This window comes from Mus pahari, unplaced genomic scaffold, assembly GCF_900095145.1.
Source record: "Mus pahari unplaced genomic scaffold, PAHARI_EIJ_v1.1 scaffold_11421_1, whole genome shotgun sequence".
Taxonomy (NCBI): domain Eukaryota; kingdom Metazoa; phylum Chordata; class Mammalia; order Rodentia; family Muridae; genus Mus; species Mus pahari.
Genome location: NW_018393186.1, coordinates 1 through 10,599, shown reverse-complemented (window position 1 = coordinate 10,599; position 10,599 = coordinate 1). Strand labels below are relative to the sequence as shown.

The 10,599-nt window shown below is 39.9% G+C and overlaps 2 pseudogenes; both read right to left on the bottom strand.

Moving 5' to 3' along the window:
- Positions 1-902: 902 nt before the first annotated feature.
- On the bottom strand, positions 903-1,014 carry LOC115063344 (annotated as a pseudogene).
- An 8,226-nt stretch (positions 1,015-9,240) lies between these two features.
- LOC110315400 lies at positions 9,241-10,357 on the bottom strand (annotated as a pseudogene).
- Between the last annotated feature and the right edge of the window lie 242 nt (positions 10,358-10,599).

Sequence of the window (10,599 nt, the reverse complement as noted above, 5' to 3'; positions counted from 1 at the left end):
GGGCAATCCTTATTATACAGCCCAGGAAAGATGTAGGGCCTGGTCTCCTGAGTGTTGTAGTAGGTGACAGGCAGGGCCAGCTGTCCAGTTCTGATGACCTTAGTGCCTCCTCTCATGCCTGCCCCAGGTGAAAAGGGGCAGAGGGTAGAGATCTTTAACTTGCTCATATAACTGCACAAAAAGACAAGTATAGTGTACCAGCTTTTTCATACTCTTGCACTTGAGGCCAGATTGCCCATGCCCCTGTCACTAGGATCAGTTCTGCTGTACTCCCCAGCTAAGGTACAGAGCCTACTCTCTTAAGTACTGCAGCTGGTGAAGGTCAGTGACATCTCTCCTGCTTTTATGACCCCAGCCAGTCCTAGGTCTCCAAAGTGCCAAAGGTGGTGGGGGGCAAGTGGGGAGGAGGATATCTCTCCCTTGTTTACGTGCCTGCATGAGAGACAAGTGATAGGGCGAGCTCACCTGCAAGTTCTGAAAGATAAGGGCCCGGCTGTCCTGAGCACTGCAGCTGGCTAGGGCCTGGGTCAGCTTCCCTGCTCTTAGGCACCCAGGGACAGCTCTCCCATGATACCCAGGTGAGAGGTGGGTCCAATTCTGCATAGCCTTGAGACATCAATATGTCCTCAGGTAGCATCCCAGACCAGAGACATCAACCTGGACTGTGGTGATAAGAGACCCTTACTGCTGCAGGGCCGTGAACCCATATACAGCTCCAGTAGCAGCACAGGCCAGGACTCCCAACCCACATGATTACAAGTGGTATCACCAGCTACTCATAACAAGCTATTCCTCACTACCCTAGTGTCTCCAGTTCTGTCTCTCTTAATTATCCCCACATACTTTTGTTTCTCTTCTTTTTCCATTTCCTTACCACTTATTTGCCCCTCTTAAGGAAGATTAGGGTCAGGTTACCAATTGTTCAGACGTTCACAGGTCAAAACACAGAAAGTTGACATAGTATTTCTTCTCTGTGCCACCTTCTGCCCCACCTGCAATGCCTCTAGGGGCAGGCCAGTCATTTTTCCTATAGGTGCTCTCATCAAAACAAACCTAGAATAACTTATTTTCAGTATGGATTTGTTTTTTTTTTTTTCATTTATACAATTACATATAGTATGCACTTTTGTAGCTAACTAGATTTCACAACACTTTTTGTGGGGAAAGTGTATAAAAAAAACATCATCTTTGATTGAGTGATTCTAAAAGAAGTTACTACATATACTTTGGGCAATAAAATAAAGATGACTCTATGAATAGGAAAATGAAAATGAAAATTTCTACAACTGGTACTGAAGAAATATCAGTCAAAAGACAGTGGAAATGAATATGAAGCACATTATAAGCATATAAATAATTCTATAAATTATTTCCTGAAGGTGATCAGACAGCAATCTGGTAGCAGGTTGACTACATTGGACCACTTCCACAATGGAAAGGACAACATTTTGTTCTTATTGAAGTAGATACAAATTCTGGTTATGGATTTGACTTTCCTTCATGTAATGCTTCTGCCAAAACCACCATCCATGAATCCTGTATCAGTCAGGGTTCTCTAGAGTCACAGAACTTACAGATAGTCGCTATATAGTAAAGGAATTTATTGATGACTTACAGTCTGCAGTCCAATTCCCAACAACTGTTCAGTAGTAGCTGTGAATGGAAGTCCAAGGATCTAGCAGTTGCACATCCACGGCAAGCAGGTGAAAGAGCTAGAACCAGACTCCCTTCTTCCAATGTCCTTATATGGTCTCCAGCAGAAGGTGTAGCCCAGATTAAAGGTGTGTGCCACCACACCTTTAATCCCAAATGACCTTGAACTCAGACATGTCCCTATCTTAATCTTCTAGAATCAATAGCCACTGTGTCTCAAGATCTCCACACCAAGATCCAGATCAGAAACTTCTATCTTCCAGCCTCCAGATTAGGTTCACTGGTGAGCCTTCCAGTTCTGGATTGTAGTTCATTTCAAATATAGTCAAGCTGACAACCAGGAATAGCCACTACAAATCCTTATACATCCTCATGGTATGCCACCCAGTATTGAATCTGATTAAGGAATTCATTTCACAGTCAGAGAAGTGCGACAGTGCACCCATCATCATAGAATCCACTTGTCTTACCATGTTCCTCATCATCCTGAAGCAGTTGATCTGATAGAAAGATGGAATAGCCTTTTGAAGATGCAGTTACAATGCCAAATAGGTGGCAGCAGCATGGAGGGCTGGGACAGAGTCCTTAAGAAGGCTTTGAATGCTTTGAATCATTTTCTCCCATAGCCAGGATCCATGGGTCCAGGAATCAAGGGGTGGAAAAGGGAATAGTTCCATTCACTATCACTCCTAGTGATCCTCTAGGAAATATTTTTGCTTCCTGTCCCTGCAACCCTATGTTCTGCTGGCCTAGAAGTTTTGGTTCCAGAAGAGGAAGTGATCCAACCAGGAGCCACAACCAACTTTCAATTGAACTGGAAGAACAGACTTTCCCCATGTCATTTTAGATTTCTAATGACAAAGGAAACCAACAGGCTCACAAAGGAATAACAGGGTTAAGAGGGGTGATAGATTCAGATTACCATGGGGAAATTGGATTGCCTTTCCACAATGGAGGTAAAAAGGATTATGTCTGGAGTGCAGGAGATCCCTTAGAGTGGCTCCTATTACTACCATCCATGTCCTGTGATTAAACTCAATGGGAAACTACAACTGCCTAATTCAAGCAGAATGACAAAGGATGCAGACCCATCAGGAATGAAGGTATGGGTCACTCCTCCAGGAAAAGAGCCAAGACCTGCTGAGGTGTTTGCAGAGGGTAGAGGAAATACAGAATATATAGTAGAAGGTAGTTATAAATACCAGCTAAGACCAAGTAACCAGTTGCAGAAACAAGGATTATAAAGTAATATGAATGCTTCTATTTTATTTTGTTAAGAACATATTTGTCTTTCTTCCAATTTCTTTAACATCAATTGGTATTTAAATTGAGATACTAAAATGTCAAGGGACATTGCTCCATTGTAAATGTACAAATGTGTTTGTGATTGTACAAGGAATAGTTAAATCATGTTAGGCGCATTCATGGCCTTGTTATTGTTTCATGTGGACATGAGATATTATTTGTGTCAGCTTGACAAGGGGTGGATTGTAGTGGATAATCCTGGCTGTCAACTTGACTACATCTGTAATGAACTACAATCCAAAATTGGAAGGCTTGCCTGTGATCCTGATCTTGAGGCTGAGAGACATAAGATTCTGATCTGGATCTTGGCGTGGAGATCTTGAGGCATAATGGCTATGAATCCCAGGAGTCTAAAGCAAGGAGATCTCTGAGTTCAAGGTCATCTGGGAAAAAGCAAGTCTCAGATCCAGGTGTGGTGGTACACACCTTTAATCTGAACTTCATCTTCTACTGGAGACCTACATAAGGATGTTGTGAGAAGAAAGATTCTCTCTCCTTCGCCTGCTTGCCTTGTGGGACTGAGCAACTGCTAAATCCTGGGACTTCCATTCACAGCTGTTGCTGACCATTGTTGGAGAGTTGGACTACAGACTATAAGTCAGCAACAATTTCCCTTTCTATATAGAGACTATCCAAAGTTCTGTGACTCTAGGGAACCCTGACTAGTACAGTGACACTGTGTAAAAAAAAAATAAAATCAAAACAAAACATGAATTTACTTATAAAAGCAGTTCACTTGGCTTAAAAATATAATGTGTTTTAACAGTGACCTCTTTGTGCCTAGAGCAGATTTCTTTATATGAATTAGAACACTGTTCCAATTGCACTTAATAAAATTTAAAAAAAGACAAAAACACTTAGTATCTTTACTCAGGCTTAAATTCCTTTGTTCTTTTTTGTAGCTCAGTGGAATTCATGGAAATTCATTCTCAGATATGTGATTGTATAGGTGAAGTGGAATAAATTCAGTTCAGCCAGTAGTGAGCATCTGCAGTTTACTTAGCTAAATGAGCCCATAAACTTCAAGTCTAGTTGTACCTGAGCACTCATAACCATTGAAATGACCCACTAGAGTCAGATGGACAGTTCAACTTCACACTTCTGCTTTACCTGGTTGGTTTATGCTATGGTCTGTATTAGAAAAAGTAGGAAATCATAACTGTGGTGATAGTGATACATTCTACGATCTTATGATTCCAGGATGTTGGTACTGAACATAATACCTGTCTGTGAGCTGCTTCCACTGAACCTTGGGAAGATCCCAGAGATAGGATGAGTACCATACTTGATGAGAGTACGGCTTGGTTTTTGTTGGTACCAGCACATATGTATGGCACTGTCCTCGTTGGATGGCAGTTGATGGTGACTCTCCTCCTTGGAGTCATACACAGGCTATCTGAATATGAGCTCATCACAATGTCATTACTGGAGGCTGAAACCACATGAAATATAAACTGTAACATGGCTGTGTACATGCAAGTCGTCTCTAAGACACTTAGAAAATTAGAAAGATTATTGTTACTTCCCCAAGTTTAGATCTAAACAGTAACAATAACAAACATAATACAGAGATGCAAAATAAAGATAAATATTTAAATATTTAAGTAATATCACTTCATTTATAATTGTCTGACCTGAAATACAGAGGAGCATGAACCCAACAAGCTGAAGTAGTGAGAACATTTCCCCGTATCTCTGTGTATATGCTTATCGCAAGACAGGACAAGATATACCATATTATAATAGCATCAGGTAGACTACTTGAAACAGGCACTTATGTAAATAATGGGAGTTTCAAGTTGCTTTAAATACTGACACAGGATGGCAGGCTCCTGAGCATATTATGTCTTCCTCTGCTGGTCGTCTGATAAAATGTTGACATTTGATTGAATGTGGATGCTTTTTCATTGGCAGGGTTGAACAATGATCATAATCTAATATGTTTCTTTGAATTGATGAATTTATGTGGAAAGGATAAAACCTCCTACCCTTGTTTTCAATCCAGAGCAATATTGACTCCCTTACTCAGGATTTGCTGAAGAGTCTTTAATTGTCTAAACCGAAAGCAGCAATGCTCATGACAGGACAGAGATAGTACCATGTTAATTAGACACAAGAAACCAGAAACTCCAATTATTTGCATGAATGGTATTCAATTTTCTGCTATATAGAATAGAAACTTTATAACCATCTATGAGTACCCCCATTGGGAAATATTTTTAGAGGACAGTATATAAAAATGTTTCTTTAGCTTTTTAAAATCAAAAACCAAGATTTACATTGGCAAGTCTTGCCACAGAGAATAAAGCATGTGATATGTAAATATTTCTCTAGTGTTTATTGAATACATCCTGTCCCTTATACACAGTATCAAATGATTTGTCATGAGACCAACATTATGAGTAAGCCTGAATCAGGAGAGGACCCTTCATCTTGTTGATGTTTTTAAAACATTGGCCCTGTCCCTTGAGCCATGAACTAAGATGAAACACATTTCTTTTGTGGGGAGGATATTGGTTTACAATTCAAACGATGTCCCTCTTCCTGGTCTCCCCTAAACAAACTTCCCACCCCATCCCTGCCTCCTCTTTGTCTCAAAAAGCATGCTCATCTACCCACACACCCACTCCTTTCTCACCACCCCTAGCATCATCCTTCTCTGGGACATCCAGTCTCCACAGGAACAAGGGCCTACCCTCCCACTGATGCCAGATAAACCAATAATCTACTATGTATATAATTGGAGCCATGGACCTATCCATGTATATTCTTTTGGTGGAAGGTTAGTCCCTGGGATTTCTAGGGGTCTGGTTAGTTGATATTGTTGTTCTTCCTATGAGATTTTAATCCCCTTCAGCTCCTTCAATCTTTCCCCTAACTCTTCCACCTGGGTCCTTATGCTCAGTCTGATGGTTGGTTGTGAGTATCTGCATCTGTATTAGTCAAGTGCTAGCAGAGTCTCTCAGGGGACAGTCATAACAAAATAGCTGAAAGCACTGGTATTCCTAATCAGCCATACAAGTCTCCTGTCTACAAGCATTTCATGTTATCAACCATAGCGTTGGGGTTTGGTGTCTGTGGATGGTATGAATTCCAATGTGGGTGGACTCTGGGTGGCCTTTCCTTCAGTCTAGGTTTCATTTTCTGTCCATGTTTTCTTTAGACAAGAAATATTCTGAGTTAAAATTTTTGAGAAGGGTGTGTGGCCCCACCCCTCCACTGGGAGCTCTGTGTCTACTGGAGGTGGTCTCTCCAGGCTCTATTTCCTCACTGTTGGGTATTTCAGGTAATATCATCCTGACTGGATCCTGAGAGCATCTAGCATCCAGGCATCTGGGCTTTTCTAGCGGTTCTCCCCATTCCCTTCACCCATACCCACTGCTACTTATTTTTATTCATTCTCACAGACCAGTGGACTTCTCTCATGTCTCTTCCCATAATTGACCCTGTCCCTTGCTTTTTTCCCCTCTTTCCTCCTCTCCCACCAAGGTCCCTTCCTCTCTCTGTCTCTCATGATAATTTTGGTCCCCTTCTAAGTAGGATTGAAGTTTCCACACTTTGATTTTTCTTCTTATTAATCTTCATATGATCTGTGAGTTTTAAAGTGAGTATTCTGAGCTTTAGGCAAATATCCATTTATTAGTGAGTACATATCATGTATATCATTTTGGGTCTGGGTTACCTCACTCCAGATGATGTTTTCTAATTATATCCATTTGCCTACAAAATTTGTGAAGTTGTTGTTTTTAATGACTGAGTAGTATTCCATTGTGTGAATATACCACATGTTCTGTATCCATTCTTCCACTGAAAGATATCTGGGTTGTCTCATTTCTGGCTATATTAAATAAGGTGCTAAGAACATAGTGGAACTCATGTTCTTGTTATATGTTGGAGCATCTTCTAGGTATATGCCCGGGAGTCATATAGCTGGGTCTTCAGGTAGAACTATTTTCAATTTTCTAAGGCATCACAAGATTGATTTCCACAGTGGTTTTGATTTCTACTGAAATGATCATGTGCTTTTTGTTCCCCATTTGAGTTTGTTTAAAAAATAGATTACATTGATTGATTGATTACTATATATTGAAGAATCCTCGCATCTCTGGAATGAAACCTACTTGATCATGGTAAATGATGGTTTTGATGTATTCTTGAATTAGGTTTGTGAGAATTTTATTCAGTATTTTTGCCTCAATATTCACAAGTGAGATTAGTATGAAGTTCTCTTTCTTTGTTGGGTCTTTGTGTGGATAAGGTATTAAGTTGACTGTGGCTTCATAGAATGAATTAGGTAGTATTCCTGCTCTTTCTATTTTCTGGAATCGTTTGAGAATTATTGCTAATAGGTTATCTATGAAGGTCTTACAGAATTCTGCACTAAAGCCATCTGTCTCTGGGTTTCTTTTGTTTGGGAGGCTTTTAATGACTGTTTCTATTGCCTTAGGGGTTATGGGGCTATTTAGTTAGTGTATCTGATCATGATTTAACTTTAGGACCTGGTATCTGTCTAGAAAATAATCTGTTTCATCCAGATTCCCAGTTTTGTTGAATATAGCCTTCTGTAGCAGGATATATATATATATATATATATATATATATATATATATATATATATATATGTGTGTGTGTGTGTGTGTGTGTGTGTGTATAAAATTTCCTTAGTTTCTGTTGCAATATTTCCTTCTTCATTTCTGATTTTGTTAATTTGGATACTGGCTCTGTGCCCTCCAGTTAGTTGGGCTAAGGGTTTATCTGTCTTTTTGGTTTTCTCAATAATCCAGTTCTTAGTTTTGTTGATTATTTTCTAAAGTTCTCTTTGTTTTTAATTGGTTGATTTTAGCCTTGAGTTTGATTACTTCTTGCCATTTACTCCTCTTGAGTGTGTTTATGTCTTTTTGTTTTAGAGCTTTCTGATGTGCTATTAATTTGCTAGTTTAGGATCTCTCCAATTTCATTTTATATTTAAAGATTAATTTATTTAATGTATGTGAGTACACTGTCTCTGTCTTCAGACACACCAGAATAAGGCATCAGATCCCGATTACAGATGGTTCTGAGCCACCGTGTGTTTGCTGGGAATTGAACTTAATTCCTCTGGAAAAGAAGTCAGTGCTCTTAACCACTGAGCCATCTCTACAGCCCAAAATCACTACACATGGCTGCGAACCACTGCTGAAAATCGAACTCTGTACCTTCAGTACATCAGTCGGTGCTGTTAGACCCTGAGCCATCATACAACAGCTTCCAATTTCATTATGAAGGCAGCCAGTGCTATAAATTTTCTTAGCACCTCTTTCATTGTGTCCCATAAGTTTTTGTAAGCTGTGACTTCATTTTCATTAAATTCTAGAAAGACTTTAATTTATTCTGTTATTTCTGCCCTGATCAAGTTATCATTTAGTAGAGAGTTATTCAGTTTCCATGAGTATGTGGTCTTTCTGATGTTTTTGTTGTTATAGAAGACAAGTCTTAATCCATAGTCATTTGATAAAATACATGGGACTATTTCTTTTTTAAAAAATGATCAAAAAGATCCTTTATTTAATTTAGATATAGTATAAAGTCATCACAATAATTTATAGTAGTTAAATTCCTCTTAAATATACAAAATATCTTCTGAAGCTAAATGTAATAATATGAACTCAACCAGTTTTCAAAATCTGTTTGGAACATTAAACATGATAGAATTAGAAAAAAAATCTCTTATGAAGTCCTCTATGAAAAAAAATTGTAGCCAAGTATAATCTCAGCACTTGAGGGGCAGAGGCAAGCAGATTTCTAACTTTGAGGCCAGCATGGTCTACAGAGTGAGTTCTAGGGCAGCCAGGGAATCACAGAGAAACCCTCCCTGTCCCGTAAAAAGAAAGAAAGAAAGAAAGAAAGAAAGAAAGAAAGAAAGAAAGAAAGAAAGAAAGAAAGAAAGAAAGAAAGAAAGAAAGAGAAAGAAAGAAAAAATTTGTGACAAGTTCCTGATTAAACAGAAACCATTCCATCTCTAAGGGAGAATAATAGAAACATAAATATGAATAGAAATTCCTAGTTTCTGGGTTTACACTATATATATACTCCTTAGAATTATGTTCTGTTTTCCCTGGATAAACAAGAATCCTTTAACAGCATCTTAGAAATAAAATAAATTCCAGTGATGCTCCTGAGATAGTCACCCTCGACCAAGGTTCTTCCTTTTAGCGGTTTGTAACATCCTTCATAAAGCACCTTGATGTATGGCAAGAGTGACAAAACCAGGTGAATTATGTTTTCTACAGCCAAGGCTGACCTTTAAATTTCCAGATGCCACTGTTAAGAGGAAGATCCATCACATATCGCCATGCCAAAGTAGCCCTTCTGATCCAACAGCTTCACAACTCTCAGGCAATGCACAATGGACTCTTGGTACAGCTGTTTGTTCCTCCCAAAGGTCCACTGCTGGGACCCTCCTGACCCATGGCACTTCATGATTTGGGGTGGATCCGAGGAGTGAATTTCTGATATTTCAAGACAAAGGAGGTTGTTTAAAATCAATTCATGCTCTTCATTATAGATCCAAACCTGAGCTGGATCTCTGTAATCACAGGCCTTAAGCAGCACTAGGCCTCCTTTCTGGCTAGAGCAGCCCTGGGCCACCAGGCATTTGTTGGTCTGCAAGTGGTAGAGTCTTCCATGAAGCACCACTTGGGTCCTCTATTAGTGAAAATGGGCTGCTAACGTTGGCATGCAGGTCAGGTATCTGCAACTCAGGGTAAATACCGTCCAAATACCATTTGAAAGATTGACAGCCCAATTTCTTCCTCATGATATTCCCCTAGCTTTTGGTCTTCAAATCAGGTCTTAAGGGAAAATACTGCTTCTTGTCCTCATCTAACCAGTCTCAAGGAGTTGTGCTTCCTGGTGTCCTGGCCTTCATGAGATCCGTATGGTCACCTGAGAAAATGCGTCCTACTCTTGAGCAAGGAATGACGAAGGGCTTGCGACCACACACTCAGATCCGAAATGATATTACCAGATTTTTGTCCTCCCCAGAAATCCATGCCATGTTCATACTGTTCAAGATCATTGACAAACAAGTCTCAGCCATTGTAGGTGACTTTATTAGGGTTGTAGCACCATTGCTTCCAAGCTCAGATACGGGAAGTAAATCCCACTTGCAGTGCAGCCCCCAGTTCAAACCTCCCCGAACCACTGCAGATGAGCTGTAAGCTCCTGCACTGATGATGTCAATCACAGGGCACACCACTATCTGTGGGTCCTCAAAGGTGATGGCCAGCAGGGGCTGTAATCACATTACATTCACTTCACCGTGGCTGTCCAGGAATACCAGGACTTCTCCTGTAGTGTGGGCTGCTCTGATGATTCTTCCTTGGATCAATACCTCACACTTCATATTTTTTTGAAGATTTATTTTTTTATTAGATACTTTCTTTATTTACATTTCAAATGCTATCCCGAAAGTTCCCTATACCCTCTCCCCACCCCTGCTCCCCTACCAACCAACCATTGCTTTTCTGTTTAGAAATTTTGTCCCTGTGCCCATAACTTCAAGGTTTTCCCCACTTTCTCCTCTATCAATTTCAGTGTCTCTGGTTTTATGTGGAGGTCTTTGATCCACTTAGACTTGAGCTTTGTACAAGGAGATAAGAA